The following is a 25,200-nucleotide window of genomic DNA, read 5'->3' as shown; positions in this document are numbered from 1 at the left end:
TACCTCTTTCTCTCTGCTACACCTGATCCGTTTTAGACCAGGAAAATGACAAACTATGCTCAGCCAATTAAGCGGTTTCTTCACACAGAACAATTTTGCTATACTGTAATTGGGTCCTGAGGCAAGAAGTATAATTTCTCATTTGGAGTTATAGCCACAAGAGTTTAAGTCTTATTTCATCATATTGGCAAATAGAGAAAGTGAGGGAGGTCAGCCCTTGTACTCACAAAAGGCTGAGCATGCAAATAAAACCACACAAAACAGAATCTCATAAGGATCACCAGATACGCACAGCCTGGAGGTGTAACAGACACATTAAAACACAACCGTGTATACACACTTATACATATTACACACATACAGCCCAGGGTTTTTCCAGGGCTATAATTATATGACCTCTCTATTTCACATGAGCTCCTCCGAGCGCGTCAGAGAGAAGTACTAATTAGCTGAATTCCAGTCTGAGCAGCTCTGGGCTGAAAAGCTGAATCACATAACTTCTACGAGCGACTGAATTACCTTTTTTGTTTAAGACGACTGAATACAGTAGTTTCTGATATGGGGAGCAAAGTTTGAGTATCTGTTACTGAAACACATTAAGTAGGGCTGCAAAATTGTTTTTGCTGATATGGGGTAAGAGTTTTTCACATAGGTTATTGCATTTTTTTTTCCCTCTGCATTTCTCTCTATTTTAGGCTCTGCAGTCTCTAAATTGCACCGGAATCTAATTGCAAAAAGTCTAGTGTTATTGATTTCAGAAAAGAGGCATCCTGGGAAATGAATACTTAAACATCAGTAATTTGTTTTAATTCCTTAAAACTGTATGTTCCTTTTATTCAATGACCTGAATTTCTTAGAGGAAATCAAGGAAGTGTTTCATCCAAGAATCCATTCCAATCCATTTTATTTTCACTCAATTAATTGATGAATTTCAATTTAAATTCTATTTTCCCTTCAACTGAATGAATTCTGTGTCTCAAGATGAACTTTACCCTTTGAGAGACTGGAGATTAAGCTTCCTGCAAACAGCTAAGTGTTGTGGAAGCAGCAGAACATTCACTGGGCTTACACAGTGGTCAAGATCAGTGGCGTTACAGTGTGTGCGAGCACACAAATAAACAATTAAACCCGAATTAAAAGTGGTATTAAAGGGTGGCCACGCGTACAGACGCACAGAGAGAACACAGTGTACACTAATCGATAGAACACATCTGCTGAGGCAACAGATGAAGAATATTTTATCTTGTTGAAGTTAATGCTGAAAGAAATGATAACTATCAAACAAGAACAACCCTTCAATCAATTAAGGTCCAAAAAATGACCATGAAGCTTCATTTTTACACAAAAACTAAGTATTATCAGTACAAAAGCAACAATTACAAATGTACACCTCACTCACATCAACATCAAATGAGCAACAAGACAGAAAAAAGTACAGACACACACACACATACAGTATGTAACAGATCAGAGGTCACGAGAGCACAAGCTTGTTTCTACTGGGACATCTGATCTCTACACACTCAGAGTGTGTGTATGTGTCCATATTGATCGCACTGGCCTGCTGACCCCTTTCAGCGCTGACCTATACAACCAGTGGGATGGGTTGTTAAGAAGAGCAGACTGACAGAGGATGAGGGCAGAGAGACAACAGACTGCAGGAAAATGTGATGGAGGCAGAAATTAATGCCAGTTTCTCCTCAGCTGTCAAGCAAATGTGGATAGGGTTTGATTTCCCAAGATTCACAAACATTCATTATAAGAATTCAAAGTTTCTCAAGAAATTTCTGTTGTCTTTTGCTTAAAGATAAGGATATACAGTATGTGTTGAATACAAAAACTAAGAAATGCAATATTCTTTTCAGCTATTATTTTATTGTTCAACTAATTTTGTGGTACCTGGTGCAGAAATGTAATTTGAGTCACTTAAATTACCCACATCCAGCTGCATCCAGTATTATTGTTTAATCAATATTCAATGCATTTATCAATGCATTTCCTTAGTTTTTTTTTAATGAACAGTAAACATTCCCTCCTTGAAACAAGCATTAAAGTGCCATTGTAATATTTAAGTGAGTTTTATCAAAATGTTCAATTTTTCTGCTTAGTGTTTCTAATTAAATACCTCATTAATCTCATAAAACTACACAGCTTGTTCCATACGCTCCCCTAAGCTGTTATCTACTAGCTGTTTACTGAACAAACCCACGCTTGAACACACACATACACACACCCACACGTATATGCACCAGTGCTGTTACCTTCAAACATCTGCACACCAATTCATTAAAACTTGCTGTACAAAGAGTCTTTCATGTCAGCAGCGCTCTGCACAGCCCCAAACACAATCCACCTCTCCCACACATCCACAAACGCACCGTATTAATGCACAGCCACAGCAGTCAAACCCTGACTCACATAACTTTCATAACAGCCTGCACAAACAAATATATGAGGCCACTTTGTGAGGGACTGTGTAAATGCTGTTCGCACTGTGCATGAGCTTCACTGTGAAGGCCAGAGTTGAACAAGGTGTTGTGTTTACAACACCTTTCCATGTCGTAGAGTACACGCTTACGTATGTGTTTGTAGTGACACCGGCAGTGGGTGTCACTAGTAGGTGCTTTAACACTTCAGCAAGCATTTTGTGAATCATTAGTTTCAGGGGAAGGAATTTAAAACAAAACCACTCCAATTCACTGTAACACTGAATTAAATGATTCCTCACAGTGACAGTAAGAGAATCACAAATTCTAAATCTCTACACTGCTCCTTGGCCTCTTGTTCATGTGGAAGGAACCACTTCAAGTTTTATCAACATCCACATTTCAAGAGGCTGCCCTTAAAATGATATCAAAGACAAGAGTCTGTGGTATAGTGGTTTAATCATGGCAGGTATTTTTCTATTCTACTGTAGATATTCGCACAGTTGTCCTTTAATATCACCATACAGCTCTGTTGTGCTTAATATTGGGTTTTTATTACCATTGCACAGTCACCAAGGGAATTAGATGAATTGTGTTCATTGCCGCTTCAAACTACCAAATTTACATATTTGAGACTGTACCTTTTAAAAATCTTAATGCCACACATTGGATGACAACTTGAACTTGATGAATCTCCCTAACAAGACCTGTTTTCCTATCACAGTGTCCCGTTCTGCTCTACAATGTCCCACCTATAAATTCCAGGACTCAGCTTGGTGCCATATCGCATCTCCATTGTTTTCTGTGCTCTCACTAAGAGCATAAAGCTAGCCTGCAGAGTTTAAATAGAATTAGTAGGCGACTTGAGATTAGATAATGGAGGAGAGGTGCTGCTGCAGGAATGCAGACTCTTGGTGGATTAGTCAAATATGCAGACAACGTCCTACCTAATTAACCTCAGGAGCTGCAGCAATGTGAAGGAAAGCTCTAGTTAGAAAAGCTGTCTATGTGTGTGCATGGACAACTACTGCTACCATAACTCACATTTACATTAAAGTTTAATGGTGTGTTTTTCTGGGTCGTTCGTTGACTTTGCCTCTTTCAAGCAAGAACAATCAAGTGTTATTTTGCATTAGAGATTTCTGACTCAATCTTTAACAGCTAGTGTCCCTCCCTTTCTGCGTCCGACTCTTCCTCTCCCTTCCTGGGATCAAAACCCTTTTTTTTTATTTTTTATTATTAAAGCCCTGAAAAGTAAAGGGGTCAAACGTCATGAAAGGCCTCCCAGCAGGCAGAGCAGCGATGCCCTCTGTTTGAACTCTTCTTCAGTTGCAGTCTGACAGTTTCTCCTCGCCTATACCTCACTTTACTATCGCACAGCACGCTGAAGACTACACTGACATGGTGGTTGTATCTCAGCAAAGGTCTATATGAGGTAAAATAAAAGTGTACTTCAAGACAAGCAGCAGCCTTTTATCACACATACACACTCAAAATAATGAATTTATGTTTACGTAGAAGGATATAGATCATTTCTTAACACTTCATGTCAGTGTGGTGGGAGGCAAAATGTCTCTAAACCTACAAACAGAAAACTGATTTGAGTTTTCACTGACACTTAATAGGCTGAAGCTAAGATTTAGGCAATGAGAGTTTGATACCAAAGTTCTATGTGTCCCATTTCCAAAAACATTACCCCAGGCAATTTTAAAATGTTGTTGCGCATTAACATGAGCTAAAATTAGTCTTTAGAGGTGTCATTTTTTTCATCATTTCATAAGAGGAACTGTAATGTCTTTCAAGTGGTAAAAAAGAATCTCATATTGGATGCAAACTTTTCATTCAGCATTTCAGAATGAAAGCCTTCCACTTGCTTGTTCTCACCATGGATATTAAAGCTGGCATCAAGTTGCAGCAAAGTTCAGGCCACATCAAAGCAGAGCATTGTCTTCAAAGGAACAGGAACGAAGGAACTGGAAAAACCTTTGTAGTCCTGGATTCTTTTTTAGAGGGAAACGTTTTTCTTTTTTGAGTGACTGGAAGTTAAGTCTGTTGAAATTCCCGCCAACTAATGACAAAAATCAAAGGCTCTTTTTTTTTTTTTTTTATAAAAATGGAGGCCTCAACAGCAACAATAAACTTGACAGGAAATCAAAAAGGGAACCAATATGAGGTGAGGTATGTTCACTATCAGAGCAGATAATATCAGACAGGAAGTGGACTTGCTTCATAACCTGTTTTGAGCAAGAACCAGAAAAGATATCTCCTGATTAAGAGTAGAGTTGCAAGAGCACACATGTGACCTTTAGATTGACAACAACAAACACACACACACGCACACACAGTGACATGCATATACTTTCTTTGGAGCTGGCCTTTGATGTTTAAACCTCGACTCACACGGAGACAGTCCATCCCCCATGATGCTTTAGGGCATGAATATTCTGCTCTGCATGCTAATGTCTTGAGCAGGTGTACAGGTATGGATAAGGTTTATGTATTTGTGTGTGTATTTGTGTGTGTGTGTGTGTGTGTGTGTGTGTGTGTGTGTGTGTGTGTGTAACTGTGTGGTGTCATAGGTGATATCAGCTCAACCATAGAGACAATTATAGGTGTGTGGAAACTCTCAAAAGACCAATTAAATTTCTCAGTGAGACGTGAGAATCAGCCTTCTCTCTCTCCCTTTTACTTTTTCCCTTTTTTCTTTCTCTGTTTCTACCATATAATCTGTAAATATAACAAATATATTGGCAAATAGAGAGAGGCGGGACAGCAGAGGGAGCAGAAACAACTGGGTTTGTATGCTCATGAATGACAAACCACGCACTTCAAAGGATGCTCAAGCTATAAATGTGCCTTTGGCACATACGCTCACACATGCACACTTTTCCCTATATGCACACACTGGTGTGGTCTGAGCAGAGTCTGAAAATTTGTGGATTTTGGCCAACACTGATACCACGGTTTGTTTGTTTGATTGGAGGATAGAAGTATATCTCAAATTTAGTTATTTAAGGTACTCTGTGGAGGTTTTGATCACTAGTAGCGCTATGGAGCGCTGTTTTAAAGAGTGGGTGTTGCTATTCAACTAGCTGACAGCTGGTGGCAGTAATGTGTCAATAAATATAGCAATGTACCAACAAAGACATGGAAGAAGACTACTAGCTAGCAAACATGGACGTAAACAATGTAGGGTTCAAATTCACCCAAAAATTAGCTATTCGAACGATAAATGCAGAAGGGAAAATGTTTGCATACAAAGAGACAAAATCATTTTTTGAATGGTCAAAATGGCGACATCATCAGGGTTATATTTTTTTAAAGACTTTAGAAACATCCCTCCATATCGAAATAAGACATTATACAGTTGTCTTCAGTCGTACTCCTCAAGCGAACTGATGTTCATGTGTAAAATCAGTGGATGTGAACATGGTGTAAGACTTGCACTGGGATACTGCTGTTCTAAATAATTAAGAATGAATAAAATATGCAAATAATTAAAAATATTCAAATATCTCAAATATATTGAATTGAATTAAGAAAAAATAAGGTCAAATATGCATATATTTATGTTTATATTGTATATCATCAATAAGCCAATATCGGCTGATTATGTCAACCTTGTCAATTTATTACTCATACAGGCTCTATATGAACACGTTGACAGGAATCTCATTTTCACTTCTTATTCCCATGACATCATGAAGAAAATCCCATTCATACCCATGCAGTTCAACAAGCGATCTTGCAGAGAGAGGTGTTTCCCTCTCTCCCCCTCTCACTTTCCTCACAGATCTGTCACTCTCTACTGCTCCATTTCTGCACCAATTATAGTGACGAGTAAATCCACAGTATGGTTGATACAGGGAAAAAAATAAATGAAATATCAAATGAAGTCCCAGTTTGTCAGAATAAATAGTCTCTTATGGAGCTAGTGAACATAAAGAAGAAGATATGAATATTTCAATTATAACAAACTACATTTCACACATGAAAATAATTCAATGTTAAACCCGATGGAGTCCCAGCTATTCTGTGATCTCCCGCTCCTCATCAGCTCCATCATCTCTAATTTGCTGAAATCATCCTCATAAAATTGCTTCATATGTTTTTTTCATCTTTAGCAAAATAACAGCTCCCTTCTACAAAACTCCTCGTTAGCAATTTTGCTCATTTGAATACGCTGTACAGTGGTATCCCCCAGCATGGGACTTTGTCCAACATGCAAATCAGATCTATTGCTGCTGAAAAGCATAAACAGCCAAGACACTGAATAAATATAGCTTCCTTTTCTGGATGTCTCCATTAGTTTCAGTGTTCATTCCAGTTAACAGTCCTCAGAATACAGCTTCATTTCTCAATGAAAGACCCAATTTGCAAAATGTGTTGGACTTTTAAAGTGGAAAACTGTATCTGGAAAAAGCTACACTGGATTGACCAGAACTGCTGAGGGCTTCACAGAGACATGTCAGTGGCAGAGGTCTGAACAAACCAAAAACAGGTGTTTCTGTGAAACTTAAGTCTGTACACGTATATCTAGAAAAGTGGTCCCCAAAGTGAGTTCCTAAAGGACAAACCAAGGGTACTGCAAGATTTGTTAATTTCCATTTTTTTTCTACATTGTTTAACTGCATGAAAAAGTTGAGGTGACATTTACAGTAATTACACTCAAAACAAAAGAGCATCAAAATCACTCCTGTAAATATGACAAAATAACTAATCTGCAGAGAATATATGCAGCAGATTGTTGCGACAATTGTTGATTATATTGAACTTGAAGGAATAGTTATTTTCAAAGATATCCATTGTTTCATTTTTCGCTGGAAATGTAGTGACGTGTCAGAGTTTAAAAAAAGTTTGGGAACCACTGCTTTACAAGACCAAGTTGAAAGTTGTACTTTTGACTAAACACACTGTGGTGTTGGTGGCAAGTGTGTGAAATGTGTGAAAATGACGCACAGGAAGCTTAAATATGCAGAGGGGCTGCTCACTGTATAAATGCATAAAAAAAATATGCAGAGAGTAAATGAATGAATATGCAGGATGGCCAGTCAGTCAGTGACAAATGCCTTCAAAGGAACGAACATCAGCTGACACGTTCAATAGGTGAAGAGGCCACTACTCTCATCACAGGAAGTAATTAATCTTCGGGTCAAACTGACCTCTGGTGCACAACAGAACATGGGGGTCTTTCTGTGGGGGGCAGTGGGTTAAACACACACACATGTATAGCTAGTGGTTGAAAGTGAGGCTGACCCAACTCTTTTCAGACACACTCACCAATAATTAAAACAAGACACATGTAATCGATATCTGCACAACTCCCCCCGGGATTTAGAGAGTCTATTGATGAAGTTTGATCATTGATCATTTGGTCGTCCTGAGGGCTAGTTACTCTGCTGGAGAGAGAGATAGCGTGAGAGAGGGAGCCTCAGGAAATACACAACAAACTGGTTCAGATATGGGAGAGGAAGTGTGGTGTTGTGAACATTCTGGGGCTGCTTTTGGATCTGCATCCAGGTCAGTGTTGAGTAGCTCAAGTTATGAATGGTTATCCCTCTACACACTCTAGAGTGGAGGACCAATGTCTACATTTGTCTTCGATTCATTTATTACTGCATCGCCTCACATAATAATAATATTAATAATAATAATATAATGAGGACACAGAACTCAAATGCCCATTATCTCTATGGGAAACACTGTACACAGAGATCCAAATGGCCCTGACCTTTGACCTCACTCATGAGCCAACGTGTCACTTGATCAGGATGGAAGGGTGTGGGGTAGGAAGGACGGAAGATGAGAGGCGGCAATAGAAAATAAATCTAATGCCACAAAATTCTTATCACGCAGCACATCAAAGAAGGAGGAAAAAACAAAATAAAAAAGATAAAGTTACAGGGTTAGACAACCAGATGATACCAACATCTGAGGACAGCTGAATACACTTTCCACTTTAGCACACAAAGCTTCATCAGAACAGTTCGTCTATTTCCAAGTCTTAAACAATCTGGCAGTTTGTCTCTCAGTACACCTCCTTAAATAGAGATGGAAACATCCCTCCTCTGTCCTGAGCTGACTCCTCATACTCAGCAGAAGCCCATCGGAATACAGAATCCAAATCAAACTGGCAGGTTTCTCTCTCAAGCTGCACCAAGTTTTGCAATGATTTCATATGAAAAACACCCCTGTGACCTCTCTAGGATTAGATTTTTTTTTTTTACAGGAGCATGGCTAGACGACTATAAAACGTGCTGAGACCCAAGAGTCCTACTTAATTTCCAACCTTTTACCAAAGTCAACTTCTGATGAAACACTGTAAAAGGAGTCCTGATATGAGCACCCTCATGTGAATAACTGCTAAAGCTGAAAATCTTTTTTTCCACTTGAATAAAAACTGCCATCATGGCAAACCAGCATAGGAGCTGCTTGCTTTTTTATTGCCAAAGTTAGTTACCTTTGCTACATGTCTACTTAGTCACTTTATCACAAAATGATAGATATCCTTTGACACAAGCAGGGACTCTACAAAGGCTTATTTCTGCAATGAAAAACATTTGCATATATTAGAGCTACAGCCCAACTGATAAATCAGCCTATTAGCTTATTGGTATTGGTTTATGTGTCAGCTGATTAATAAAAAGATATTGAAGAAGAGAAATACATTACATATATATATATATATATATATATATGTGTGTGTGTGTGTGTGTTAAAGGTAGTTTAGAAACAGTGATGCCATTACAAATATCACGCTCATGACATATCTTGGTAACTATAATTAAAAATAAATACATTTAACGGATCCTTAACAAAAATGTTTGCTTCTATTGTGGGTTGACCAGGAAAAGAATACTGGCCAAATGCATTATTTTAAACTCAAACAATATATTAGTATTGGCCTAAAAAAATCCAGTAGGCTACTGGTATTATTTTATAGCAAAAATCACAACTTAAGTCAGTATATTCTAAGCATCAATTTAAGTTATTATATCATGTTTGACAACTATCACCAGCAAATGTTGCGTCAGTTCAACTGTGATCTGTGACTTCAAAATCAAACCTTTTGCCGCTGCATGGTTAATATTCTGTTTTAGTCTTTAGATAAACAATCTTGCAAACAGCTGTAAATGGCAGACGACTGATGGATACTTCCCTGTTTTCACAACTTCCCAGTTGAACCTTTACACTAATCATATCAGTGCTTTTAGATTAACAGGTTTTAAAGCCCTGAATCAGCGCTTACAGGATTCGAGACTGTGAAGTAGCTTCTTCAGTCGGTTTGTGATGCTACAGTTAGCAGCTAAAGTGCAAAGCTGTCATCAGTTTAGGTATCAGAACTTTTATGTATGCGAGATTTCTCTGCAGTTATTATCATAAATGGACAAATGCTGTTAATAACAGATAATACCATTTTTAAATGTCATCATTATTTTTTTTAAATAACTGAGTAATGTAAAGTATACTGCTAATGGAATAGCTTTCTAAATGTGAGCTACATCTGTCATTTTTTCTATTAAATGCTAGTTAAAGATATGTAGATGTTAACTGTTTTACAGATGAATCTTTGGAGGAATGACACCATGAAAAATTGCATCATTTTATCTGACTGTTTTCATGCAAAAAGATAGAAGATAGAAAATTGTAATTATGCTTGGTACAAACTTATCATAATACTATCTACACCCGCAATATAGGCCTGGGGTTTAATCTACAGAAAATAATTGCAATGTTTGGTCAAATAGTTTAGCCCCAACATTTATTATTTAAAAGAGGTAAAAGACAGTAAGAGAGAGAGGAGACACAAGCATGAAGGTCAGCAAACAGAACACACACACACACACACACACAAGGCAAACTGGTGGGCACAACAAAAGAGACCGAGCAAGAGACAGGAAGATAGTGAAGGAGGTAGACGACATTTCCTCCTCTCTTTAATCAAAGAGAGGCGGAGGTAAAGAAATGGCCATGGTCTGCTTCACCACTGCTGCTATTGATTTACACTGCAGCCTTTCCAATCAGTCCCAATCTGCAGAGCTGCAAACAATCCGTTAAGTGTGTGTATAAGCTGCATGTGTGTCTTCCTAGGGCAATTCTCCTCACAGTAAGTAAGTGACAGAAAGCTTTAGATCTCCACTTAACAACAGCCAGCCACAAATCCATCTGGCCCAGCATCGATTCAGCCCAGATCTGTAGCACCAGGGATGGGAAATGTCAGTTCCAGGTCTCTATCTAAATGGGATAACTAATCTATAGAGTGGACTGTGGGAGTCAATGCATTTATACTGCAGATCTAGTGAGAAGAACTCCAGTGAAGGTCTGCAGAGCCGAGCACTATGTCTTGACCCTTGGGACTGGAAATAAAACATATCATATTTTCATAGGAGTAAAGCTGATACATTGCAAACTGAGGCGCTACTTTCAAGAGCAATACTGCATGAAACACACGATAAATAAACAACTATTTTGATTGAAAACGAACTGTTCAAGTCAAGTATCAAGCCAAATATTTGCTGAATATATTTGCTCAAATGTGAAGATGTGCTGTTTTTATATCATTCTTAATCGAATACTCTGGTGTCTGCGACTGGTGGTTGGACAAAATGAGCAATTTTCACCTTGAGCTCTAAATAATTGTCCTTTTTATTTTCACTTTTATTTGCTTTCCTACATTACTTAAGTATTCAATCAACTGTTTGGTCAAAGAACTGTCAGAAAATGGAGGACCCATCATGTCATCCTAAAAATTGCTTGCTTTATCTGACCACAAGTCCAAATATATTCAGCTTGATAACAAAGAAAAGCAGCATATCTTTACAGCAGAGAAGCTGGGAACACGTAATGTTTGACATTTATTCTTCAGAAATTACTTAAATGATTAATCAATCATTAAAATACTTTTCTTGTAATCAACTAATCGCTTCAGCTCTTCTACAAAGGGCAGCCATGTCTATGTGATGGCTGCTGAATAGCATCAATGGAGGAACAGATGCATGTCTTGCTCTTTGTAATTTTCAGATTTCCCTGAGCAGTCCGAGGATTTCAACCAGCAAACCTACATCACACTCCAGCTCCATCTTTATTTCTTCTGCCAGAAGCTCGCTCTGATGTACAAGAAACAACAATTATCCTGAAATGTGTGAGGCCAGATGCCTGCATCTGTTCACTGTGTGAAACATTTTCTCTGTTGATGATAATTCAGTCGTAGTTTGAGGTCAGTTCAACTTGGCAAATGCATTTTATGCCGAGCTGATTTTCTTCAAACCATAGAACATGGAGTGCAGTGATTGTGCGAGTCAGTTCGGGCTAAATATCATCTGGCAACTCATCAGGTTAGTTACAGCCACACCAAGTCCATCTTCATTATCCACTCTGCCACGAGGAAATTAGCCATGCAGGCGCAATGGAAATCATGATAAAACGATATCAGTGTGAGAGTCATTACGATGAAAAGCAGGAAAGGCACTGAAAGTAAAGTGTTTAATTCAGCACAGCTCTCAGAGGTGCACTACAGAAATAAAGAAACGGCTCTGGTTGGTTGCAAACTAAACATTTACATTACTGCTCAGTGTCCGTGTTAAACTTACAAACATTCCTAAACCGTGTCTGTGCTGATTAGAGCCCTGCTGTGTGACAAAGCATCTATCCTGTGAAGGTGGTGTGTGTGCTTGTGTTTGCGTGTGTGTGTGTGTGTGTGTGTGTGTGTGTGTGTGTGTGTGTGTGTGTGTGTGTGTACACAGCATCAGGGCAGTAGCAGGGAGCCATGGCCATATATGGCCTGACAGAAGGCTTTGGTTTATCCAGAGACCTTTCCATGTTTCTGTCTCTCTCGCTTAGTTCTCCAAATTTCTAAACAATCAGCGACCGCCTTCGCTGAGCTCACATGAGACAGAAAAATCAGTAACATCATGTTGGGGAAACCTCCAGTCAAACTTACTGACAGTAACTTACAGTATGTATTTACTGTTCAGACTGTAAAGTGTCTATGTACTAGGGTTAATTCAAGTGGCTTTATTAGGAGGGAAAGGGGGATTCAAAAATGTAAGTATAAAACAGAAAACACAGTCATCTCATCCATAGAGTCACTAGAACAGATTCACATCATTCAAAAAGCCTGCAATGTGACAGGCAGGCAGACTACCACATCTGCACATCTGTCCACAGTGTGTTTCACCATGGCAACCAATCTACTATACAACTGTCCTGGGATGAATTCATGACAGCTGCTACTGAGAGCCTTGCATGTTCGGTACTTAAACAGCTGACCTGTTTATACATTTTTTTTTTTAAAACATACTGTAGTTTTTTGTATTTTTATGAGAAAGGATTTTTCACGTCTGACGAATGCAGTGTGCCTCGTGTGCTGGACAGCTGTGTCTCCTCATGGCATGCAAGTATTCCCCCCTCTTTTTTTTTCCCCTCTGAGAGCGTAATGGGCCTGTCAGCAGGATTGCCGCATCCCATTTAACTGCTCAGACCGCAGGATCACACATCTGCTGCTGCAGGACTAGCAGGTAAACACAATTCAAGCAGACACAAAAAAAACACACACCAACCATGCCGGGGTCAGAGCAGATTTGTCAGATATCCTGGGCATTTGTTCTCACCCACATGGAGCATCAAGGTGGGAGACGTTATTTCAGGAAACCTATATCATTACAATCTGTGTGTCGCTCTTGTGAAAACTTTGGTGATTTTGGACAAACTGCAGGATTAAATGATGCTTTGTGGGCTGAGAAAAATTCCCTTTCCTCTTATGTAACCATTCAAAAACCCAGCAGACTATCTGAAAGAGGCATTGTCACAAAGCTGAAAACAGGGCTGCTTTCTTAGCTCAACAAATAATTTTCACAGCAATGACATGTAAAAAATACATTTAACATAAACTTCAGAATGTGTATATATGCCAAACAGATTCCTATATGCAGTCAAATATATACAGTATATGTACTGTATGTCCTTCATATTTGGAAAAATATGTACTTCAATTCAATTATAGCAATATAAATAAATACATTTTCTGCCCTGTTCCTTATTATTTTCTAACTAATTTTCTACATCTAGTACAAACATGAATATTCAATTGACAAATGAACTTGTAATTGTTTTGTTGTTATTCACGCTCAAATTCTAAATAAGCCTCCATTGCTGTTGGTGTTGTTAGTGGTGGTGGTGTTAAATACATGCAAACAAACTAAAAATAAATACGTGTTTCTCTGTAAGCTACAGTGTATGGTTAGAGTAAGGCTCTGTGCTGGAACAGTAACTGGGCAGCTCCTCAGATAACACCAGGCACCGACCCCACTATTGTGACGTGAGTTTGTAGAAAACTGTTTGAAGTGTTGGGCCAATTTGCCAGGATGGATATTGTTTTGACTTTCTCCCAAGAAACATGAAAAATAATCCCTCCTCCGTTAGAAATGCTCAAGAGCAAAGAGCTTTAAAGGGGCATTAACTTGAACTGTGGCTCTTTATCAACATCTATCAAAAATTGAGAAATTGCAACAGCAGTAAAAAGTTTGTGCTCACACTCAGAAGAAAATACTGTGGTTTTACTAGGGGTTATGTACCACTGGACAGAGCCAGGTTAGCTGTTTCTCTTGGCTTCAGCTTCATATTCAGTCACAGCTGTAAAAGTGATATTAAAAAAAACAACAGTAAATGTCCTTAAACATCGTGTTATTCCTTTAAATAGTTAAAAATGTGAACAAAGTAACAGATTTGGGGCCAGAAAAAAACTCATTTTATGGAGACATTACTATTGATTCATTGCTAATTCATTGGTATTGATCAACAACCCCATTTACACCCGTTAAATACGGTGCAGTATACATTTTCTCTGGGAGACTAAAAACCTAATGCAGCTTAACAAGAAACATTTGGCAGTCACTGTTGCAGTGACTGTTTTTGAAAGTCATTGTGAAAGGGCACAAAAACAGGGCTAATGAATTTTAGTTTTACAGATATTCTCTGCCGCTGATGCGCTATAATGAGGTGAAATGAAACTCAATGATCCCCAAGGGGAAATTGGAGGATCAATAACCGAGCGTCACTGCATAGCCACATCTATAGGTCAGAGGGTCATCAACGTGCTTCCTACACTGCTTTCTATGCAAGTGTGAAACAAAACCAAATATCAGTTTAGAAGATGCCAGTGGTGTCTAGAAAGGAATAGTTTAACATTTTAGGAAGTTCTTTTTAGAAAATGTCTGTTCTGTAAATATAAAGCTGTGGCCTGAGATGGCTAGCCTAGATTAGCATAGAGACTGAGAACAAGGGGAAGTAGCTAGCCTGGCTCTGTCCAAAGGTAGAAAACCCACATACCAGTGCCTCTAAAACTCACTAATCTCACTTGAAACAAACAAGATAAAAATGTGTTAATAGGTTAGCTATACAGGTGCTGGGTTTGTTACAGTTTGACAAAGCTACTGTAGCCATTTCCAATTGTTTCCAGTCTTTATACTAAACTAATCTAAGCTAACCGTCTCCTGGCTTCAACTTCATATTGAATCTACAGATCAATCCTCTCATCGATGAAAGAGCTATTTCTTTTACTTGTTTTGGGGAAAAAGTGGCTAATGCTCGTGAAATGCTTTGACAAACCACAACAATCCCTCAGGCTGGAGAAATAAACACAAAACAGCTACATAAGGACGTGGGTTTTTTTTGTCTTGAGACAGAATACAGAGATTCATATTCAGTGTCTGAAAATATGATGACTCATCTGTTTGTGTTCATAAAGTCCAACAGAGGAGGTACATATTCAGGTTGTAGTTGAGGCCACATCCATCACTTCAGTGACTTCACTGATTGTGGCAGCTCATTACTTGAACCTTATTTCCATATAAATACCTGTGTCTCTCGCGGATACTGATACTGTTAATGCATCTTTCACTATCTGTCTGTTTCCATCTCATTCACTTTCTTGCCCTCTCCATCTGTTGCTCTCTAACTTGAAACAAAATTATACATTCTCTTTCACAAGTTTTCTATTTTTTCCATCTCTGTTGCTATTCTTCCCCTCCTTGCCAATCACACACACAGACACCCAAAAAGAGTACACACTTGCATACATGCGCTGCCAAGTTGTGTTCACACACACAGCTGCATGCAATTACCCGCCACAAGAAGGCAAGAAGGTATTTAAATCCTGAGACTCTCTGGCCCGTGCTATTTATCAGATCTATCAAAATAGCTCGTCCATGAATGTCTATGAACCTGCCAAGTGTGCTTATGTGAGTGAGTGTGTACATACATGCAGCGAGTGGCATCCCACTGCACCAGAGGGTTGAGAGCTGTCTCAAAAAAAAAAAAAAAAAAAAAAAAAGAAAAGTCCTGTTTCCGTTCTCATCTACATCAATCTCCCTCCTCTCATCGCCTCCGTCTGTCCTGGATTTTCTAAGATTTTGGCATCCCAGTCGCACCTCCAGCTGTAAATGTGTGGGCTGCACTTGTTTTATATCATTCAGGACATATAAACACACATACTAAAGCTGAAACATACACACTTTTTCCACTTTATTTGACTGCTATGTACACTGAAATTGAAGTAGATGCACTTCTTGAGTTATTAAAAATGCAAGAGGCCAAATCAGATGAAACATAATGACATTTTTTTTTTTTTTTTAAATAGCATGTCCCCTAAAACGATGAGAAATATAAAACCCTTCATTTCATTCAATCATCTGCACTGGTTTTGTTAAAAACTGCTTTCGAAATCAGAGTTCCCAACAGCATTGGAAAGCAAGACGCTCATTCAATCTAGAAGGTTATTGCATGAGAGGCAATTAATTTACCCCAATTATGCCTACAGAAACAAACATCCAGCGCCTATCAGGACTTGAGCTTTCATCCTCTGTGGCTCAGAGGCTGTTTGTAGTTAACTATCCAAACAAATCATCTGAAAAGCAAGTCTTTACTGCTGCATCATTTAACATATACAGGAACATGATGGAGGCATATAGTGATTTTTTATTTATTTTATTTTTTTACACCTATTTGATCGAATGTGCTGCTTTCTCCACTTTGTCCTTGAAAAGACACACAGCCATACACACAAACACACACAAAGGGAGATTCATTTTCGAATTTTCACTGCAACTCAGGCCATTTCCCAGGTGATAAGCAGAGCTAAGAGTACAAGTGGTCCTCACATGCAACAAGCTGACCAGCACAGTATAACAGTGATTCAGTCCTGTTTCTTTTTAAAGGCTGAGTTTAAGACATTCCATATGCTTTCCGTCCCAAAGCAAGAATCAATCTAGAAACAAGAAATAAACTCAAATTACCGCCTTGCGATTGTCTGCCTCCACCACTCAGACTAGTTTCAGGTTACATCCCTGTTTATCAAGAGTTGTATGAAATATTAACCATTTGTGTAAAACTTTGTCATAATTGCCGTGTGAATTCTTGAGTTATGGCTAAAAACGTATTTTGTGCGGCCACATTGACCTTGACCTCTGACCTTTAACCACTATTATCTAATCCGTTTGTCCTTGAGTCCAGGTGAACACGTGGAGCACATCTGAAGAAATTCCCTCAAGGGATTACTGAGATATCATGTTCAGGAGAATGAGAAGAACAGATGGTCTGACGGTTGATTGGTTGATTTGTAGCCATGTTCTGATTGGTCGATTAGTATCATTATAATAAACACACCATTTTCTGTTTAACAATACTGATAAAGAGGCCAGCAGTAGCCAGCAGACAGTTTTTCTGAACCAAGTATTTTGGAATAGCATTTTTTACGTGCTCCCAATAAGATCTTTAGGAGGTAGGTCTCATCTTTACACAGCCTGTCAGGTATATGTCCGAGAGAGAGTGGATACTAAAACCCAGATGATCGTTGCTACATCCTTCCAGACAGACTGAATAGAGGGACAAGACCTAGAAAACATGAGCATGATCAAACATGATTTTTCAGCATTCCTTCCAGCAGGATAGCTGAGTGCCAGTGTGTTTAGGCTTCTGTTTGGGAGTGATAAAAAAAACAAAAAAATAAATAAATAAAGTTTCTCCAACAGAAGTGTCTCCAGGTTCAGGAGTTGGTGGAGGACACGCGTGTTTCCCAGGCATGCAGCCACACGTCTTAGGTTATTTCAATGTACAGCTCTTTTAACCATCATCCTTATTCACTGAAGTGATTCCATGTTAAACCTTATTTATGACACATTTATTCTCTCCTGAGTTGTCAGCGCCAATAAATATAGGAATAACAATCGTGACACGACATGATGCTTATACCAGAGAATAGCATCATGATTCTTATTTACTGCATTTAAATTGCTTCATCCTGTCCTGCATTATGTCTGTTCTACCATTTGCATTTAATAAAGGTGCTATATGAGTCAAACTTTATTGCTGATATTATTATTAGCACAGCAGCGCCAGTAATTACAGTTTATTACTCTGCCCCTGCTTAAAAGAGCTGCTTTCCACCTTGTTTAGCTAATGCAAATCATGTGAATGGTGCCAGGTTACAAAAGGAACAGAGGCTTTTCATCAAACTCACCACAGAAAGTAAAGTGAGATACAGTGAATCAGGAGCCACAGGTGTGCTGTGGGACACATGTATTTTGTGACTGAATGACTCTAATAAGCGGTTTTCTGCAGCCTTGTTTCATAGAGTCGCACTTTGCTTAGCGACAATCTCACACCTGCAAACGCACGACACAGTGCGTCCAGTGGAAACAAATGGCTCTGCCCTGATTCACACAGAGCTACTTGTAATCCCACAGTCGCTCTCACAGGCACAACGGTGGAACAGAGCGCAGTGTAATTTAGAGTGTGCAGGGTCGTTTAAAGAGAAAAACAAGGACACGGCCCAGTCATAATGATCACTTCTCCAGTCTCGCACGAACACGCACGAGGTAGTGAACGTGAACGCACACACACAGACACACACACACACACAACACATAGCCCGCCTGCTCCGTCATTACAAATCCCCTCACTTTCACGGAGAAAGATTACTCTGAAAAAAGGTGCAGACAAACAAGGGCCAATTACAGAGCAACATATAAATCTAAGGCCAGCCACATCGAGGCAGAGTGGAGACAGTCATGCTGAGCGCACATAGAGTGTGAGCACGCTGTGTTATTATATATGCAAACAGCAATGCAGTTTTTACACGAACTATAAATACATGGTAGGGGAAGACCGTAAAGGCAACTGTAGAGGCATGGAAATGTATCCTGTAAAACACTGATCACCCAGAGCTCATAAACAACAGGTTCTACTACCTACAACAACTGGGCCATTTCTACAGTTATTAAGGACACAGCAAGATTGAGTGCTTACAGCAGTGTGCATAAAAACCAAAGCACCGGTTGACTTAAAGCCTGAAGTAAAACACAAAACTCACATTACACATCGAGACTGTGTGTTGTCGTTGCAGGCAGCAGACAGTTACATAAGAAAGACGTGGAGACAAAGGGAGAAAGCAAGGAGGGTCATATTACTCGATGAATTAAACCATTATCAGTTCCCATGCTTCAGTAAATCCTGGTAAGACGAGAGGTGTACAGGCCTAAAAGGTATTTATGAAGCACTCTGAATCAAAGAGAGCGGGTTGTTACTGTGTTTAATGTGCTCTTGTGGTTAAGAGACTTTTAAACTCTCTTAAGGAGACTGCAAAGCAGCCAAACACAGACTGAAACAGTGAAAATCAACCATGTGTGTAAGGAAAACCCCAAAGAAACTTTTGACTCACTTTTGGGAATCAAACACACATTTCTTTTGCCAATTTGCATGCATTGCTCTCTCTCCTCCAGTTTTTTTTATTTTTTTTTTATTTTTATAAATCTCTCTCACGCACAAACACAGACGCGACCACATCGTGGGAAATGCCCACTTGGCTCGGGCTTGAGGAGGTTAGAAAGAAGGAGGGCAGCGTGGGAAACTCCCACACACTGATACTCATCTGAAATGATGAGCTTTCACGGTTACTGCAACGACACTGGCTCAACAACAAGTTGTCAGACACTGATCTCTGCACTGAATAATTATCAACACACAGAAAGTGGTCTGACTGCAGTGTCACTTCCTCTTCTGATATTGACATTCTTGAAAACATCTCAGATGACTTTATCCTCCGTGATCGTGCTTCCTGGTAGTACATTGTTTATCACTATACAACTTCCCTGCCATCTGTTTGATGTACGTGCACTTCTTTTAGATGTGACAAATGTGTCACTGACTAGATGTATCAAAAGTACTCATGTTTTTATCTTCTATTACGTTCAAACAACAGATGTCTTATTCTCAAATTCAAGCCTGGTAATACATGACACCAATCAATATGCTACAGCATGTTACCCTAACACGCATGTGGAAATGTAAGTGCAAAACCAACCGTGCAGCTTTCTGATAATCCAGATAAAATATATACAGTATATACAGTATAGCTAGGAGGAATAACTGGCTAAAGATAAGCAATTGTATATAGATTAACATGTTTGCCTAATGAATCTGAAGAATATAAAAGGATAAAGCATAATGTTAAAAATAATAAAATAAACTGTATAAGTGTAAAAGTATGTGATATAGTACATGTTTATTTAATACGTACAAATGTATATAATGTATAAGTCTGTTATAAATAAAACTAAATCACTATGAAAATATTTGAGCAAGGTGAGTAGTAGGAGATCACAATGAATGCCGTGTTTGATACAGCTGATATAAATTCACTACTCAATAGTAGACACATCATACGTCTTACAGGATGATTATATGAGCATTACAGTCTTCATTTTGCTCTGCTTCACACAGTGTTGGCAAAGCTCTGTAGAGAGGCCTTTACTGAATGAAGCACAATAAATCATGAATCTGCAGAAAGTTGTTTGCAGTTGCTCTGATTAGTTTCGCCTCACATCGCTGCACTGAGACCCTTGGTCCTGTCATGTGGTTGTGTTTATGCCTGTAGGAATGCTACAAATCACATAAACAAGCTAATTTTAGCCTAAATATGCCCACAGACAAAGATCCATTTGAGTCACCCCCCGCCCCCCCCTTCCCCCTTCCTGTGACCCCGCTCTCCCCCCTCGAGTACAACACGCTATCCACCAGCACTTAGTGTGTGTCCCCAAACTGCTCTCAGAATCTGTTTTGACAACTAGCTGTACATTCACAAGGAGTTTTAAATCCAAGCGACCCCTGGAAGAAGTCTTCTTCATGTGTACAGCATCTGTAAGCATCGACTGTAAGCCCTGAAAATATGTCTCAGATCACCATTGTCTGCAAGTGCAAAATAATTTTTTCTTTTGTACAAATCATGTCTCTAAATACCTACTTTTAAAGTTCGTTCTTGACCTTGGAGACAGCAGCTCAGAAAATATTCCTTCCATGAGCTGCTTTTTACAGAAGCTGTTCTCCGGCTGCAGCAGCTGTTCATATTCAAACTCAGCCTGCTTATAGCAAATGTGATTACTAAGTAGAGATTTTACAAATCACCAAATTAGATCACAGGATGCAATACACTTCTTATGTAGAGATTAGCTGTCACTCAGTATTTACACCTGCTTACTGCCAGGTGCAACTTAACCAAATGACCAAGCTCATGTTGGCGTGCTAATATATGACACATTCAGCTAGAGTGAAGAGGAAAAGAAGAAGGTAGGAAATATGATTAACACACTTTAATAATTTAAACTGCAAACCACACAATATACCTCACGCTACAAAATGCCAGGCCGATATGAATAAAACAAAGTAAAATGTACCTGAAACTGTTATTTTTGGAAGTTATGTTATGTTAGTTTGTGATGCTATTCAGTGACTTTCTGTTTACATAGTTGATAGCTTTAAACAGGAGGAAGCTACAGATGTCTCTTATCAACTGATAGACACATTCCTAGAGTCTGCTAGCTAAGACGTTCCTTAAGTTTTAATGGTGTAACCTGAAACTAGCTAGTTGCTACTTAGAACTTAGAAAGGAATTCACACATAAACTTAGTGAAGGATCTACAATTAGCTGGTGCAACCCAGTCGAGGAGCTTTCGTTCAGCTTCTGGAGGCAGATCATGTGATATGACTGAAAGCTCCAGAAAGGTGAAGAGTAAAATTTTGAAGCTTTTGAGGCTTTTAAGCCAACATGAACGAGAAATCCTAAAAAGTGTTCAGGAAAAAAATGACACTGAACTCATCACTGAACACGTCCACAATGTCATGACAACGGTGCAACTGCAGCAGATTTGTGTTTTCTAGATGAGTAGCTTTGTTGTACTTCCCGTCCTGTGGGAACGTAATGTTGATTTTTCACTAATATTTCTCCCTGATGTGAGGGGCAATGCGACTAATTTGACAGTTAGTTCGTCAATCCAGTTTCTTGTTACTCTACTAACTAATTTAACAAAACCTTTATTTGAAGGTTTAGCTGAACAGCTGAACAGCTACGCGCCTACATGCAAAGTGAGGACAGAAGCTCCAGAACAGCTACTGAACAGACCTTATGGAGAGGTTGTTTAGTCAATGTATTTAAATATATTTTATGCATTTTGTTAATCTTCATCATGAAAATGTGCTTTCATTATTTATTAACCCCAATCATAGTTATAAATTCTCTTCATATCTCTATGTCATTCCCTGGCTTTGAATGACAGAGATATGAGTTTCCCCACAGGAGTCATTAAAGTTTCATCTCATGCTAATTTGTCAAACTAAGGTTTTTGAAAATCTTTTAACATTGAGAATCTGTGTCTCTAACTGGGCAAAATTCAGGGGTTTTTTTGTGTGTGTTCGTGTCACAGGGATGAGTTGGTCAGCAGCAGCAGTGAGTGCTGAGCTGTAGATTAAAATGCACAGCTACGTCTTCAAGAATGAGGCCAAGCACAGGTTGTCTGTGGTTAGTCATTGTGATTCTCCTCATCTAGCCGTGTGTGTTTCTGTGTGTATCTCCTTGGCATGGGGATTTCCCTCCATCTCTCTCTCTCTCTCTCTCTCTCTCTCTCTGATCCTTCCTCTCTCTCCACCTCCAGCTCCAGCTTCTCCCTCCCCACCACCCCCTCTCTTCTCACTTCCCCTCTCATTTAACTTCCACCATCATCCTCCTTCTTTGGGTTTACTGTACCGCCCTGCAGGCTTCTCCAGCGCTCCTCCATTCACTCTCTTCTCTCGCTGGCCTTTCTAATTAACAACACAGGAACAGAAACTCTCAGAGAGATTTCCAGGGAAGACGTCCCTGCTTAGCTCAAAGACAGCGGCAGCACACACATGGAGGCACACGAACCTCCCAACACACACACACACACACACACACACACACAGCAAGGCTCATGAAAAATGCATTAACACATGGAAAGCGCCGTACTCTACTTTACAGGGTACATACAGCATGACCTATTTCATATGCAGCATAGGAGCACACCTGGATGGAAAATAGTCCATTTCTGCAGTGGACTGAGCTTTATTCTGAAGGGAAACACTTCACAACTGGTTATATTAGTGAAAAGCACGGATTGATGGTGGAGATATGTGACTTCAGAGCAGTTGCTTGCACAGTTTGAATCCATAAGATCCATATTAGTGATTGATGTGGGACAGTTAAGCCAAACACACCTGAGCAACAAACATAATCAATCAGTCTTGGCTACAGATCATCTGCAAGCAGCGGCCTCACACCTCCTCACTCTGACACCGTGACAGTTGTTAATATTAGGTCTGCCGAGGCTGCAAAGTGGCTAGCCTGGGTTTACTGTCTCAGTTCAGTTCCTCAGGTCTCAGGTCACTATCAGGTTAACAGCATGGGTCAGACTTTCCACAGCAGTGGTGTAAATTAGATAACAGAATGAGTGAAAGGCAACCAACCCACGTCTCTGTTTTGTGCAGCAAGAGAAAATGGCTTAGAGGGGTGGAAAGGTCAAGTGGTAGATGGGTGTGTAGTGCATCAGACTTTCATGGGGAGACCTGCAATTAACATTTGCCTATTTATTTACTGTGACCACAATCTTTCCCTAGGCCTAACCGAGCGGTTTTGTTGCCAAACCTTAAAGGAACAGTTCGACATTTTGGGAAGATACGTCTGCAGAGTGTTAGATGAGAAGATCAATGCTACATGTAGGCCTGTCCATTAGCTAAATGTATGTATGTACCAAAAAGGTCTAACCATTCCTTTAACCACACCTCAAATATAAATGTTTTTATTTCCCTAATGATAACCGGAACCTTTATCTGTCATTTATTTGCCATAATCACTGTCAGGCTCAGGACACAAAGGTTGAACCCAAAGGCACGACCAGAGAGGCAGTTAACAATAAGGCAGTTTATTGATCTAAATCAATGAATCCTGACAACAGCGTTCCAGAAAAACTGGCAAGCCCAAAGGAAACAGGCGAGGAATCCAATGGGGGGAAAAACTGAGAGACGTGGACAGGCAGGCACGGTCGAAACACAGACAGGCAGCGGTACCGACAGGGAACAGGCAGATCTCAGGAAACAGGTAACAGAAACGGTCTTTCTCCGAATGGCAATCAGGAAAACGCTGGTAAGTAACTCACTGGGGAAGAAAACAAACTGGCAAAGAGAAAAGGGACACACAGGGCATAAATACTGTTGGGAACAACAAGACACAGGTGAAACACATTAGGGAGAAGGCAGGTAATCACACGGGAGGAAGTAAAGACACAAGAGGGAAACTACCAAAATAAAACAGGAAATGACAAGACAGACATAAAACACTAAGGCCTGGGGACCGTTGTGACAATCACAATCTCAATAATCACAATCTTTCCCAAACCGTCCAGCTGGAATTTCAAAAACGCCATAATTGGCCGTCCAATATCAACATGCTTTTCTGGCGATAGGGTTGCAGTGATTTTCACTCACTTCTTTCGTGCATCACAATGTTGTTCAGCTGCTGCTGCAGGAAGACACATATCACAGCTGTTTACAGTAAACAGGCTCCTCTCATGGAGAAGGCAGCATGCTTCCAGAAATAGACATTGAAAAGAAAAAAGTTTAGAAAACAAAGATTGATGATTATGTAACATTAGCCAGAGTTTCTTAAAGTTCATCAAAAGAAAACTGAAACTACAGTATGTTCTGTGCTGCAAGTGGTGTTTTTATAATCTTATTTGCACCTGAATCTTTGCATTATTTATGTTTCTCATCAGATTTCCAGCTGTTTACCTCCTGGCTGTGTGAGTTTGACAGACGCAGCCAGCAACAGACTCATCAGCACATAATAATCTAATTTTATAGCATCTTAAATCTCAATTATAGTAAATAGCGCAGTAGGCCAACTTTTTTTAAGCATTTAGACGGTAGGCCACTAGATCAGATGTTGAGTCAGCGTGTAATTGTTTTGAGAATTGGAGAACATGCAGTGCAGCAGCTATAACAGTACATCCACCTCTGACGACACGAACATGACCATGTTGGGATTCGAGACGCATGCTGAGTCAAAATTTGCAGACACTGTGTAAACAGCTCTGACCTGAGTGTATTAACAGCTCAGTACAATTTGGCTCTGAACTAGACAAACCCACATCAGTGTGTCATGCGGAGGGAAGGTCTGTGTGGTAGGAAAGCATTCTTGATATCATACGATATGCTTCCATGTGCTCTGCTGGCAGACGTCTGCGGCGTGCGTTGGATTCCTCTGGACCTACAGTATAAAGTAAGAGGGGACAGAAGCGTGGAATGTGCTGCACTGAGAGAATGTGAGTGGGTGCAGGGATGTCTGAGGAAAATGTCACTGTGTGTTAGAGAAAGAGAAAAGGTTTGCATGGCTCAGCTGTACAGCTTTCGGCTAAATGATGGGACCAGCGGACAC

At 39.6% G+C, this 25,200-nt stretch overlaps 1 protein-coding gene across 1 annotated transcript in view; it reads right to left on the bottom strand.

Moving 5' to 3' along the window:
- anks1b (ankyrin repeat and sterile alpha motif domain containing 1B) overlaps positions 1-25,200 on the bottom strand; it is a 228,075-nt gene that overhangs the window by 173,738 nt on the left and 29,137 nt on the right. The window lies entirely within an intron of this gene.

This window comes from Seriola dumerili, unplaced genomic scaffold, assembly GCF_002260705.1.
Source record: "Seriola dumerili isolate Sdu_G_001 unplaced genomic scaffold, Sdu_1.0 BDQW01000138.1, whole genome shotgun sequence".
NCBI classification, from domain to species: Eukaryota; Metazoa; Chordata; class Actinopteri; order Carangiformes; family Carangidae; genus Seriola; species Seriola dumerili.
This window is presented reverse-complemented; position numbering and strand designations above follow the sequence as displayed.